Source organism: Pimephales promelas, chromosome 3, assembly GCF_988280905.1.
Source record: "Pimephales promelas chromosome 3, fPimPro1.hap1.1, whole genome shotgun sequence".
Lineage (NCBI taxonomy): Eukaryota > Metazoa > Chordata > Actinopteri > Cypriniformes > Leuciscidae > Pimephales > Pimephales promelas.
In genome coordinates, this window is record NC_142771.1 from 45,245,237 (window position 1) to 45,252,736 (window position 7,500).

Sequence of the window (7,500 nt, forward strand, 5' to 3'; positions counted from 1 at the left end):
ATACCACCTTGAGAACGCCCGAACTCGTCTGATCTCGGAAGCTAAGCAGGGTCGGGCCTGGTTAGTACTTGGATGGGAGACCGCCTGGGAATACCAGGTGCTGTAAGCTTTATATAGTTTACTACCCTAATGTTCTAACCATTCAAATAGCCCAATTTTGGCAGCAGATTTCGCTTACGGCCATACCACCTTGAGAACGCCCGAACTCGTCTGATCTCGGAAGCTAAGCAGGGTCGGGCCTGGTTAGTACTTGGATGGGAGACCGCCTGGGAATACCAGGTGCTGTAAGCTTTATATAGTTTACTACCCTAATGTTTTAACTATTCAAATAGCCCAATTTTGGCAGCAGATTTCGCTTACGGCCATACCACCTTGAGAACGCCCGAACTCGTCTGATCTCGGAAGCTAAGCAGGGTCGGGCCTGGTTAGTACTTGGATGGGAGACCGCCTGGGAATACCAGGTGCTGTAAGCTTTATATAGTTTACTACCCTAATGTTCTAACCATTCAAATAGCCCAATTTTGGCAGCAGATTTCGCTTACGGCCATACCACCTTGAGAACGCCCGAACTCGTCTGATCTCGGAAGCTAAGCAGGGTCGGGCCTGGTTAGTACTTGGATGGGAGACCGCCTGGGAATACCAGGTGCTGTAAGCTTTATATAGTTTACTACCCTAATGTTTTAACTATTCAAATAGCCCAATTTTGGCAGCAGATTTCGCTTACGGCCATACCACCTTGAGAACGCCCGAACTCGTCTGATCTCGGAAGCTAAGCAGGGTCGGGCCTGGTTAGTACTTGGATGGGAGACCGCCTGGGAATACCAGGTGCTGTAAGCTTTATATAGTTTACTACCCTAATGTTCTAACCATTCAAATAGCCCAATTTTGGCAGCAGATTTCGCTTACGGCCATACCACCTTGAGAACGCCCGAACTCGTCTGATCTCGGAAGCTAAGCAGGGTCGGGCCTGGTTAGTACTTGGATGGGAGACCGCCTGGGAATACCAGGTGCTGTAAGCTTTATATAGTTTACTACCCTAATGTTTTAACTATTCAAATAGCCCAATTTTGGCAGCAGATTTCGCTTACGGCCATACCACCTTGAGAACGCCCGAACTCGTCTGATCTCGGAAGCTAAGCAGGGTCGGGCCTGGTTAGTACTTGGATGGGAGACCGCCTGGGAATACCAGGTGCTGTAAGCTTTATTGTTTAAAAAAAAAAAAAAAAAAAAAGAGTCAATGAAATGTTTCAAAAATCCTAAATTGTCTTTTTTCCCCTCAAAATTCCTGAAATAGTCTCTCAGTTTCCTCAGAAAGCCTGAAAGAGTCTCTTTTTTTTCTTCTTCAAATAGCCCAATTTTGGCTGCAGATTTCGCTTACGGCCATACCACCTTGAGAACGCCCGAACTCGTCTGATCTCGGAAGCTAAGCAGGGTCGGGCCTGGTTAGTACTTGGATGGGAGACCGCCTGGGAATACCAGGTGCTGTAAGCTTTATGTAGTTTACTACCCTAATGTTCTAACCATTCAAATAGCCCAATTTTGGCAGCAGATTTCGCTTACGGCCATACCACCTTGAGAACGCCCGAACTCGTCTGATCTCGGAAGCTAAGCAGGGTCGGGCCTGGTTAGTACTTGGATGGGAGACCGCCTGGGAATACCAGGTGCTGTAAGCTTTATATAGTTTACTACCCTAATGTTCTAACCATTCAAATAGCCCAATTTTGGCAGCAGATTTCGCTTACGGCCATACCACCTTGAGAACGCCCGAACTCGTCTGATCTCGGAAGCTAAGCAGGGTCGGGCCTGGTTAGTACTTGGATGGGAGACCGCCTGGGAATACCAGGTGCTGTAAGCTTTATATAGTTTACTACCCTAATGTTTTAACTATTCAAATAGCCCAATTTTGGCAGCAGATTTCGCTTACGGCCATACCACCTTGAGAACGCCCGAACTCGTCTGATCTCGGAAGCTAAGCAGGGTCGGGCCTGGTTAGTACTTGGATGGGAGACCGCCTGGGAATACCAGGTGCTGTAAGCTTTATATAGTTTACTACCCTAATGTTCTAACCATTCAAATAGCCCAATTTTGGCAGCAGATTTCGCTTACGGCCATACCACCTTGAGAACGCCCGAACTCGTCTGATCTCGGAAGCTAAGCAGGGTCGGGCCTGGTTAGTACTTGGATGGGAGACCGCCTGGGAATACCAGGTGCTGTAAGCTTTATATAGTTTACTACCCTAATGTTTTAACTATTCAAATAGCCCAATTTTGGCAGCAGATTTCGCTTACGGCCATACCACCTTGAGAACGCCCGAACTCGTCTGATCTCGGAAGCTAAGCAGGGTCGGGCCTGGTTAGTACTTGGATGGGAGACCGCCTGGGAATACCAGGTGCTGTAAGCTTTATTGTTTAAAAAAAAAAAAAAAAAAAAAAGAGTCAATGAAATGTTTCAAAAATCCTAAATTGTCTTTTTTCCCCTCAAAATTCCTGAAATAGTCTCTCAGTTTCTTCAGAAAGCCTGAAAGAGTCTCTTTTTTTTCTTCTTCAAATAGCCCAATTTTGGCTGCAGATTTCGCTTACGGCCATACCACCTTGAGAACGCCCGAACTCGTCTGATCTCGGAAGCTAAGCAGGGTCGGGCCTGGTTAGTACTTGGATGGGAGACCGCCTGGGAATACCAGGTGCTGTAAGCTTTATGTAGTTTACTACCCTAATGTTCTAACCATTCAAATAGCCCAATTTTGGCAGCAGATTTCGCTTACGGCCATACCACCTTGAGAACGCCCGAACTCGTCTGATCTCGGAAGCTAAGCAGGGTCGGGCCTGGTTAGTACTTGGATGGGAGACCGCCTGGGAATACCAGGTGCTGTAAGCTTTATGTAGTTTACTACCCTAATGTTCTAACCATTCAAATAGCCCAATTTTGGCAGGAGATTTCGCTTACGACCATACCACCTTGAGAACGCCCGAACTCGTCTGATCTCGGAAGCTAAGCAGGGTCGGGCCTGGTTAGTACTTGGATGGGAGACCGCCTGGGAATACCAGGTGCTGTAAGCTTTATGTAGTTTACTACCCTAATGTTCTAACCATTCAAATAGCCCAATTTTGGCAGCAGATTTCGCTTACGGCCATACCACCTTGAGAACGCCCGAACTCGTCTGATCTCGGAAGCTAAGCAGGGTCGGGCCTGGTTAGTACTTGGATGGGAGACCGCCTGGGAATACCAGGTGCTGTAAGCTTTATATAGTTTACTACCCTAATGTTCTAACCATTCAAATAGCCCAATTTTGGCAGCAGATTTCGCTTACGGCCATACCACCTTGAGAACGCCCGAACTCGTCTGATCTCGGAAGCTAAGCAGGGTCGGGCCTGGTTAGTACTTGGATGGGAGACCGCCTGGGAATACCAGGTGCTGTAAGCTTTATATAGTTTACTACCCTAATGTTTTAACTATTCAAATAGCCCAATTTTGGCAGCAGATTTCGCTTACGGCCATACCACCTTGAGAACGCCCGAACTCGTCTGATCTCGGAAGCTAAGCAGGGTCGGGCCTGGTTAGTACTTGGATGGGAGACCGCCTGGGAATACCAGGTGCTGTAAGCTTTATATAGTTTACTACCCTAATGTTCTAACCATTCAAATAGCCCAATTTTGGCAGCAGATTTCGCTTACGGCCATACCACCTTGAGAACGCCCGAACTCGTCTGATCTCGGAAGCTAAGCAGGGTCGGGCCTGGTTAGTACTTGGATGGGAGACCGCCTGGGAATACCAGGTGCTGTAAGCTTTATATAGTTTACTACCCTAATGTTTTAACTATTCAAATAGCCCAATTTTGGCAGCAGATTTCGCTTACGGCCATACCACCTTGAGAACGCCCGAACTCGTCTGATCTCGGAAGCTAAGCAGGGTCGGGCCTGGTTAGTACTTGGATGGGAGACCGCCTGGGAATACCAGGTGCTGTAAGCTTTATGTAGTTTACTACCCTAATGTTCTAACCATTCAAATAGCCCAATTTTGGCAGCAGATTTCGCTTACGGCCATACCACCTTGAGAACGCCCGAACTCGTCTGATCTCGGAAGCTAAGCAGGGTCGGGCCTGGTTAGTACTTGGATGGGAGACCGCCTGGGAATACCAGGTGCTGTAAGCTTTATGTAGTTTACTACCCTAATGTTCTAACCATTCAAATAGCCCAATTTTGGCAGCAGATTTCGCTTACGGCCATACCACCTTGAGAACGCCCGAACTCGTCTGATCTCGGAAGCTAAGCAGGGTCGGGCCTGGTTAGTACTTGGATGGGAGACCGCCTGGGAATACCAGGTGCTGTAAGCTTTATGTAGTTTACTACCCTAATGTTCTAACCATTCAAATAGCCCAATTTTGGCAGCAGATTTCGCTTACGACCATACCACCTTGAGAACGCCCGAACTCGTCTGATCTCGGAAGCTAAGCAGGGTCGGGCCTGGTTAGTACTTGGATGGGAGACCGCCTGGGAATACCAGGTGCTGTAAGCTTTATGTAGTTTACTACCCTAATGTTCTAACCATTCAAATAGCCCAATTTTGGCAGCAGATTTCGCTTACGGCCATACCACCTTGAGAACGCCCGAACTCGTCTGATCTCGGAAGCTAAGCAGGGTCGGGCCTGGTTAGTACTTGGATGGGAGACCGCCTGTGAATACCAGGTGCTGTAAGCTTTATATAGTTTACTACCCTAATGTTCTAACCATTCAAATAGCCCAATTTTGGCAGCAGATTTCGCTTACGGCCATACCACCTTGAGAACGCACGAACTCGTCTGATCTCGGAAGCTAAGCAGGGTCGGGCCTGGTTAGTACTTGGATGGGAGACCGCCTGGGAATACCAGGTGCTGTAAGCTTTATATAGTTTACTACCCTAATGTTCTAACCATTCAAATAGCCCAATTTTGGCAGCAGATTTCGCTTACGGCCATACCACCTTGAGAACGCCCGAACTCGTCTGGTCTCGGAAGCTAAGCAGGGTCGGGCCTGGTTAGTACTTGGATGGGAGACCGCCTGGGAATACCAGGTGCTGTAAGCTTTATATAGTTTACTACCCTAATGTTCTAACCATTCAAATAGCCCAATTTTGGCAGCAGATTTCGCTTACGGCCATACCACCTTGAGAACGCCCGAACTCGTCTGATCTCGGAAGCTAAGCAGGGTCGGGCCTGGTTAGTACTTGGATGGGAGACCGCCTGGGAATACCAGGTGCTGTAAGCTTTATATAGTTTACTACCCTAATGTTTTAACTATTCAAATAGCCCAATTTTGGCAGCAGATTTCGCTTACGGCCATACCACCTTGAGAACGCCCGAACTCGTCTGATCTCGGAAGCTAAGCAGGGTCGGGCCTGGTTAGTACTTGGATGGGAGACCGCCTGGGAATACCAGGTGCTGTAAGCTTTATATAGTTTACTACCCTAATGTTCTAACCATTCAAATAGCCCAATTTTGGCAGCAGATTTCGCTTACGGCCATACCACCTTGAGAACGCCCGAACTCGTCTGATCTCGGAAGCTAAGCAGGGTCGGGCCTGGTTAGTACTTGGATGGGAGACCGCCTGGGAATACCAGGTGCTGTAAGCTTTATATAGTTTACTACCCTAATGTTTTAACTATTCAAATAGCCCAATTTTGGCAGCAGATTTCGCTTACGGCCATACCACCTTGAGAACGCCCGAACTCGTCTGATCTCGGAAGCTAAGCAGGGTCGGGCCTGGTTAGTACTTGGATGGGAGACCGCCTGGGAATACCAGGTGCTGTAAGCTTTATATAGTTTACTACCCTAATGTTCTAACCATTCAAATAGCCCAATTTTGGCAGCAGATTTCGCTTACGGCCATACCACCTTGAGAACGCCCGAACTCGTCTGATCTCGGAAGCTAAGCAGGGTCGGGCCTGGTTAGTACTTGGATGGGAGACCGCCTGGGAATACCAGGTGCTGTAAGCTTTATTGTTTAAAAAAAAAAAAAAAAAAAAAGAGTCAATGAAATGTTTCAAAAATCCTAAATTGTCTTTTTTCCCCTCAAAATTCCTGAAATAGTCTCTCAGTTTCTTCAGAAAGCCTGAAAGAGTCTCTTTTTTTTCTTCTTCAAATAGCCCAATTTTGGCTGCAGATTTCGCTTACGGCCATACCACCTTGAGAACGCCCGAACTCGTCTGATCTCGGAAGCTAAGCAGGGTCGGGCCTGGTTAGTACTTGGATGGGAGACCGCCTGGGAATACCAGGTGCTGTAAGCTTTATGTAGTTTACTACCCTAATGTTCTAACCATTCAAATAGCCCAATTTTGGCAGCAGATTTCGCTTACGGCCATACCACCTTGAGAACGCCCGAACTCGTCTGATCTCGGAAGCTAAGCAGGGTCGGGCCTGGTTAGTACTTGGATGGGAGACCGCCTGGGAATACCAGGTGCTGTAAGCTTTATATAGTTTACTACCCTAATGTTCTAACCATTCAAATAGCCCAATTTTGGCAGCAGATTTCGCTTACGGCCATACCACCTTGAGAACGCCCGAACTCGTCTGATCTCGGAAGCTAAGCAGGGTCGGGCCTGGTTAGTACTTGGATGGGAGACCGCCTGGGAATACCAGGTGCTGTAAGCTTTATGTAGTTTACTACCCTAATGTTCTAACCATTCAAATAGCCCAATTTTGGCAGCAGATTTCGCTTACGGCCATACCACCTTGAGAACGCCCGAACTCGTCTGATCTCGGAAGCTAAGCAGGGTCGGGCCTGGTTAGTACTTGGATGGGAGACCGCCTGGGAATACCAGGTGCTGTAAGCTTTATGTAGTTTACTACCCTAATGTTCTAACCATTCAAATAGCCCAATTTTGGCAGCAGATTTCGCTTACGACCATACCACCTTGAGAACGCCCGAACTCGTCTGATCTCGGAAGCTAAGCAGGGTCGGGCCTGGTTAGTACTTGGATGGGAGACCGCCTGGGAATACCAGGTGCTGTAAGCTTTATATAGTTTACTACCCTAATGTTCTAACCATTCAAATAGCCCAATTTTGGCAGCAGATTTCGCTTACGGCCATACCACCTTGAGAACGCCCGAACTCGTCTGATCTCGGAAGCTAAGCAGGGTCGGGCCTGGTTAGTACTTGGATGGGAGACCGCCTGGGAATACCAGGTGCTGTAAGCTTTATATAGTTTACTACCCTAATGTTGTAACTATTCAAATAGCCCAATTTTGGCAGCAGATTTCGCTTACGGCCATACCACCTTGAGAACGCCCGAACTCGTCTGATCTCGGAAGCTAAGCAGGGTCGGGCCTGGTTAGTACTTGGATGGGAGACCGCCTGGGAATACCAGGTGCTGTAAGCTTTATATAGTTTACTACCCTAATGTTCTAACCATTCAAATAGCCCAATTTTGGCAGCAGATTTCGCTTACGGCCATACCACCTTGAGAACGCCCGAACTCGTCTGATCTCGGAAGCTAAGCAGGGTCGGGCCTGGTTAGTACTTGGATGGG

The 7,500-nt window shown here is 47.8% G+C and overlaps 40 non-coding genes across 40 annotated transcripts in view; all 40 read left to right on the forward strand.

Annotated features, from left to right (window-relative positions):
* LOC148984788 (5S ribosomal RNA) overlaps positions 1 to 109 on the forward strand; it is a 119-nt gene extending 10 nt beyond the window's left edge. Inside the window, exon 1 of the ribosomal RNA XR_016165361.1 lies at positions 1 to 109. This exon is cut by the window's left edge and continues 10 nt beyond it. This is a non-coding gene — a ribosomal RNA (5S ribosomal RNA).
* Positions 110 to 172: 63 nt separating this feature from the next.
* LOC148984789 (5S ribosomal RNA) lies at positions 173 to 291 on the forward strand. The gene has a single exon (XR_016165362.1). It is a non-coding gene; the product is annotated as a 5S ribosomal RNA (ribosomal RNA).
* A 63-nt stretch (positions 292 to 354) lies between these two features.
* On the forward strand, positions 355 to 473 carry LOC148984790 (5S ribosomal RNA). The gene has a single exon (XR_016165363.1). It is a non-coding gene; the product is annotated as a 5S ribosomal RNA (ribosomal RNA).
* Positions 474 to 536: 63 nt separating this feature from the next.
* LOC148984791 (5S ribosomal RNA) lies at positions 537 to 655 on the forward strand. The gene has a single exon (XR_016165364.1). It is a non-coding gene; the product is annotated as a 5S ribosomal RNA (ribosomal RNA).
* Positions 656 to 718: 63 nt separating this feature from the next.
* LOC148984792 (5S ribosomal RNA) lies at positions 719 to 837 on the forward strand. Its single transcript, XR_016165365.1, has one exon. It is a non-coding gene; the product is annotated as a 5S ribosomal RNA (ribosomal RNA).
* Positions 838 to 900: 63 nt separating this feature from the next.
* On the forward strand, positions 901 to 1,019 carry LOC148984793 (5S ribosomal RNA). The gene has a single exon (XR_016165366.1). It is a non-coding gene; the product is annotated as a 5S ribosomal RNA (ribosomal RNA).
* Positions 1,020 to 1,082: 63 nt separating this feature from the next.
* Positions 1,083 to 1,201, forward strand: LOC148984794 (5S ribosomal RNA). Its single transcript, XR_016165367.1, has one exon. It is a non-coding gene; the product is annotated as a 5S ribosomal RNA (ribosomal RNA).
* A 171-nt stretch (positions 1,202 to 1,372) lies between these two features.
* LOC148984795 (5S ribosomal RNA) lies at positions 1,373 to 1,491 on the forward strand. The gene has a single exon (XR_016165368.1). It is a non-coding gene; the product is annotated as a 5S ribosomal RNA (ribosomal RNA).
* Positions 1,492 to 1,554: 63 nt separating this feature from the next.
* Positions 1,555 to 1,673, forward strand: LOC148984796 (5S ribosomal RNA). The gene has a single exon (XR_016165369.1). It is a non-coding gene; the product is annotated as a 5S ribosomal RNA (ribosomal RNA).
* A 63-nt stretch (positions 1,674 to 1,736) lies between these two features.
* Positions 1,737 to 1,855, forward strand: LOC148984797 (5S ribosomal RNA). Its single transcript, XR_016165370.1, has one exon. It is a non-coding gene; the product is annotated as a 5S ribosomal RNA (ribosomal RNA).
* Positions 1,856 to 1,918: 63 nt separating this feature from the next.
* LOC148984798 (5S ribosomal RNA) lies at positions 1,919 to 2,037 on the forward strand. The gene has a single exon (XR_016165371.1). It is a non-coding gene; the product is annotated as a 5S ribosomal RNA (ribosomal RNA).
* Positions 2,038 to 2,100: 63 nt separating this feature from the next.
* LOC148984799 (5S ribosomal RNA) lies at positions 2,101 to 2,219 on the forward strand. The gene has a single exon (XR_016165372.1). It is a non-coding gene; the product is annotated as a 5S ribosomal RNA (ribosomal RNA).
* A 63-nt stretch (positions 2,220 to 2,282) lies between these two features.
* On the forward strand, positions 2,283 to 2,401 carry LOC148984800 (5S ribosomal RNA). Its single transcript, XR_016165373.1, has one exon. It is a non-coding gene; the product is annotated as a 5S ribosomal RNA (ribosomal RNA).
* A 172-nt stretch (positions 2,402 to 2,573) lies between these two features.
* LOC148984801 (5S ribosomal RNA) lies at positions 2,574 to 2,692 on the forward strand. Its single transcript, XR_016165374.1, has one exon. It is a non-coding gene; the product is annotated as a 5S ribosomal RNA (ribosomal RNA).
* A 63-nt stretch (positions 2,693 to 2,755) lies between these two features.
* Positions 2,756 to 2,874, forward strand: LOC148984802 (5S ribosomal RNA). Its single transcript, XR_016165375.1, has one exon. It is a non-coding gene; the product is annotated as a 5S ribosomal RNA (ribosomal RNA).
* A 63-nt stretch (positions 2,875 to 2,937) lies between these two features.
* On the forward strand, positions 2,938 to 3,056 carry LOC148984803 (5S ribosomal RNA). Its single transcript, XR_016162722.1, has one exon. It is a non-coding gene; the product is annotated as a 5S ribosomal RNA (ribosomal RNA).
* Positions 3,057 to 3,119: 63 nt separating this feature from the next.
* On the forward strand, positions 3,120 to 3,238 carry LOC148984804 (5S ribosomal RNA). Its single transcript, XR_016165376.1, has one exon. It is a non-coding gene; the product is annotated as a 5S ribosomal RNA (ribosomal RNA).
* Positions 3,239 to 3,301: 63 nt separating this feature from the next.
* LOC148984805 (5S ribosomal RNA) lies at positions 3,302 to 3,420 on the forward strand. The gene has a single exon (XR_016165377.1). It is a non-coding gene; the product is annotated as a 5S ribosomal RNA (ribosomal RNA).
* Positions 3,421 to 3,483: 63 nt separating this feature from the next.
* LOC148984806 (5S ribosomal RNA) lies at positions 3,484 to 3,602 on the forward strand. Its single transcript, XR_016165378.1, has one exon. It is a non-coding gene; the product is annotated as a 5S ribosomal RNA (ribosomal RNA).
* Positions 3,603 to 3,665: 63 nt separating this feature from the next.
* On the forward strand, positions 3,666 to 3,784 carry LOC148984807 (5S ribosomal RNA). The gene has a single exon (XR_016165379.1). It is a non-coding gene; the product is annotated as a 5S ribosomal RNA (ribosomal RNA).
* Positions 3,785 to 3,847: 63 nt separating this feature from the next.
* Positions 3,848 to 3,966, forward strand: LOC148984808 (5S ribosomal RNA). The gene has a single exon (XR_016165380.1). It is a non-coding gene; the product is annotated as a 5S ribosomal RNA (ribosomal RNA).
* Positions 3,967 to 4,029: 63 nt separating this feature from the next.
* LOC148984809 (5S ribosomal RNA) lies at positions 4,030 to 4,148 on the forward strand. Its single transcript, XR_016165381.1, has one exon. It is a non-coding gene; the product is annotated as a 5S ribosomal RNA (ribosomal RNA).
* Positions 4,149 to 4,211: 63 nt separating this feature from the next.
* Positions 4,212 to 4,330, forward strand: LOC148984810 (5S ribosomal RNA). The gene has a single exon (XR_016165382.1). It is a non-coding gene; the product is annotated as a 5S ribosomal RNA (ribosomal RNA).
* A 63-nt stretch (positions 4,331 to 4,393) lies between these two features.
* Positions 4,394 to 4,512, forward strand: LOC148984811 (5S ribosomal RNA). The gene has a single exon (XR_016162723.1). It is a non-coding gene; the product is annotated as a 5S ribosomal RNA (ribosomal RNA).
* A 63-nt stretch (positions 4,513 to 4,575) lies between these two features.
* On the forward strand, positions 4,576 to 4,694 carry LOC148984812 (5S ribosomal RNA). The gene has a single exon (XR_016161339.1). It is a non-coding gene; the product is annotated as a 5S ribosomal RNA (ribosomal RNA).
* A 63-nt stretch (positions 4,695 to 4,757) lies between these two features.
* Positions 4,758 to 4,876, forward strand: LOC148984813 (5S ribosomal RNA). Its single transcript, XR_016163116.1, has one exon. It is a non-coding gene; the product is annotated as a 5S ribosomal RNA (ribosomal RNA).
* Positions 4,877 to 4,939: 63 nt separating this feature from the next.
* LOC148984814 (5S ribosomal RNA) lies at positions 4,940 to 5,058 on the forward strand. Its single transcript, XR_016161031.1, has one exon. It is a non-coding gene; the product is annotated as a 5S ribosomal RNA (ribosomal RNA).
* Positions 5,059 to 5,121: 63 nt separating this feature from the next.
* LOC148984815 (5S ribosomal RNA) lies at positions 5,122 to 5,240 on the forward strand. Its single transcript, XR_016165383.1, has one exon. It is a non-coding gene; the product is annotated as a 5S ribosomal RNA (ribosomal RNA).
* A 63-nt stretch (positions 5,241 to 5,303) lies between these two features.
* On the forward strand, positions 5,304 to 5,422 carry LOC148984816 (5S ribosomal RNA). Its single transcript, XR_016165384.1, has one exon. It is a non-coding gene; the product is annotated as a 5S ribosomal RNA (ribosomal RNA).
* Positions 5,423 to 5,485: 63 nt separating this feature from the next.
* LOC148984817 (5S ribosomal RNA) lies at positions 5,486 to 5,604 on the forward strand. The gene has a single exon (XR_016165385.1). It is a non-coding gene; the product is annotated as a 5S ribosomal RNA (ribosomal RNA).
* A 63-nt stretch (positions 5,605 to 5,667) lies between these two features.
* Positions 5,668 to 5,786, forward strand: LOC148984818 (5S ribosomal RNA). The gene has a single exon (XR_016165386.1). It is a non-coding gene; the product is annotated as a 5S ribosomal RNA (ribosomal RNA).
* Positions 5,787 to 5,849: 63 nt separating this feature from the next.
* LOC148984819 (5S ribosomal RNA) lies at positions 5,850 to 5,968 on the forward strand. Its single transcript, XR_016165387.1, has one exon. It is a non-coding gene; the product is annotated as a 5S ribosomal RNA (ribosomal RNA).
* A 171-nt stretch (positions 5,969 to 6,139) lies between these two features.
* On the forward strand, positions 6,140 to 6,258 carry LOC148984820 (5S ribosomal RNA). The gene has a single exon (XR_016165388.1). It is a non-coding gene; the product is annotated as a 5S ribosomal RNA (ribosomal RNA).
* A 63-nt stretch (positions 6,259 to 6,321) lies between these two features.
* LOC148984821 (5S ribosomal RNA) lies at positions 6,322 to 6,440 on the forward strand. Its single transcript, XR_016165389.1, has one exon. It is a non-coding gene; the product is annotated as a 5S ribosomal RNA (ribosomal RNA).
* A 63-nt stretch (positions 6,441 to 6,503) lies between these two features.
* On the forward strand, positions 6,504 to 6,622 carry LOC148984822 (5S ribosomal RNA). Its single transcript, XR_016165390.1, has one exon. It is a non-coding gene; the product is annotated as a 5S ribosomal RNA (ribosomal RNA).
* Positions 6,623 to 6,685: 63 nt separating this feature from the next.
* On the forward strand, positions 6,686 to 6,804 carry LOC148984823 (5S ribosomal RNA). Its single transcript, XR_016165391.1, has one exon. It is a non-coding gene; the product is annotated as a 5S ribosomal RNA (ribosomal RNA).
* A 63-nt stretch (positions 6,805 to 6,867) lies between these two features.
* On the forward strand, positions 6,868 to 6,986 carry LOC148984824 (5S ribosomal RNA). Its single transcript, XR_016162724.1, has one exon. It is a non-coding gene; the product is annotated as a 5S ribosomal RNA (ribosomal RNA).
* A 63-nt stretch (positions 6,987 to 7,049) lies between these two features.
* On the forward strand, positions 7,050 to 7,168 carry LOC148984825 (5S ribosomal RNA). Its single transcript, XR_016165392.1, has one exon. It is a non-coding gene; the product is annotated as a 5S ribosomal RNA (ribosomal RNA).
* Positions 7,169 to 7,231: 63 nt separating this feature from the next.
* On the forward strand, positions 7,232 to 7,350 carry LOC148984826 (5S ribosomal RNA). Its single transcript, XR_016165393.1, has one exon. It is a non-coding gene; the product is annotated as a 5S ribosomal RNA (ribosomal RNA).
* A 63-nt stretch (positions 7,351 to 7,413) lies between these two features.
* Positions 7,414 to 7,500, forward strand: part of LOC148984827 (5S ribosomal RNA) — a 119-nt gene continuing 32 nt past the window's right edge. Inside the window, exon 1 of the ribosomal RNA XR_016165394.1 lies at positions 7,414 to 7,500. This exon is cut by the window's right edge and continues 32 nt beyond it. This is a non-coding gene — a ribosomal RNA (5S ribosomal RNA).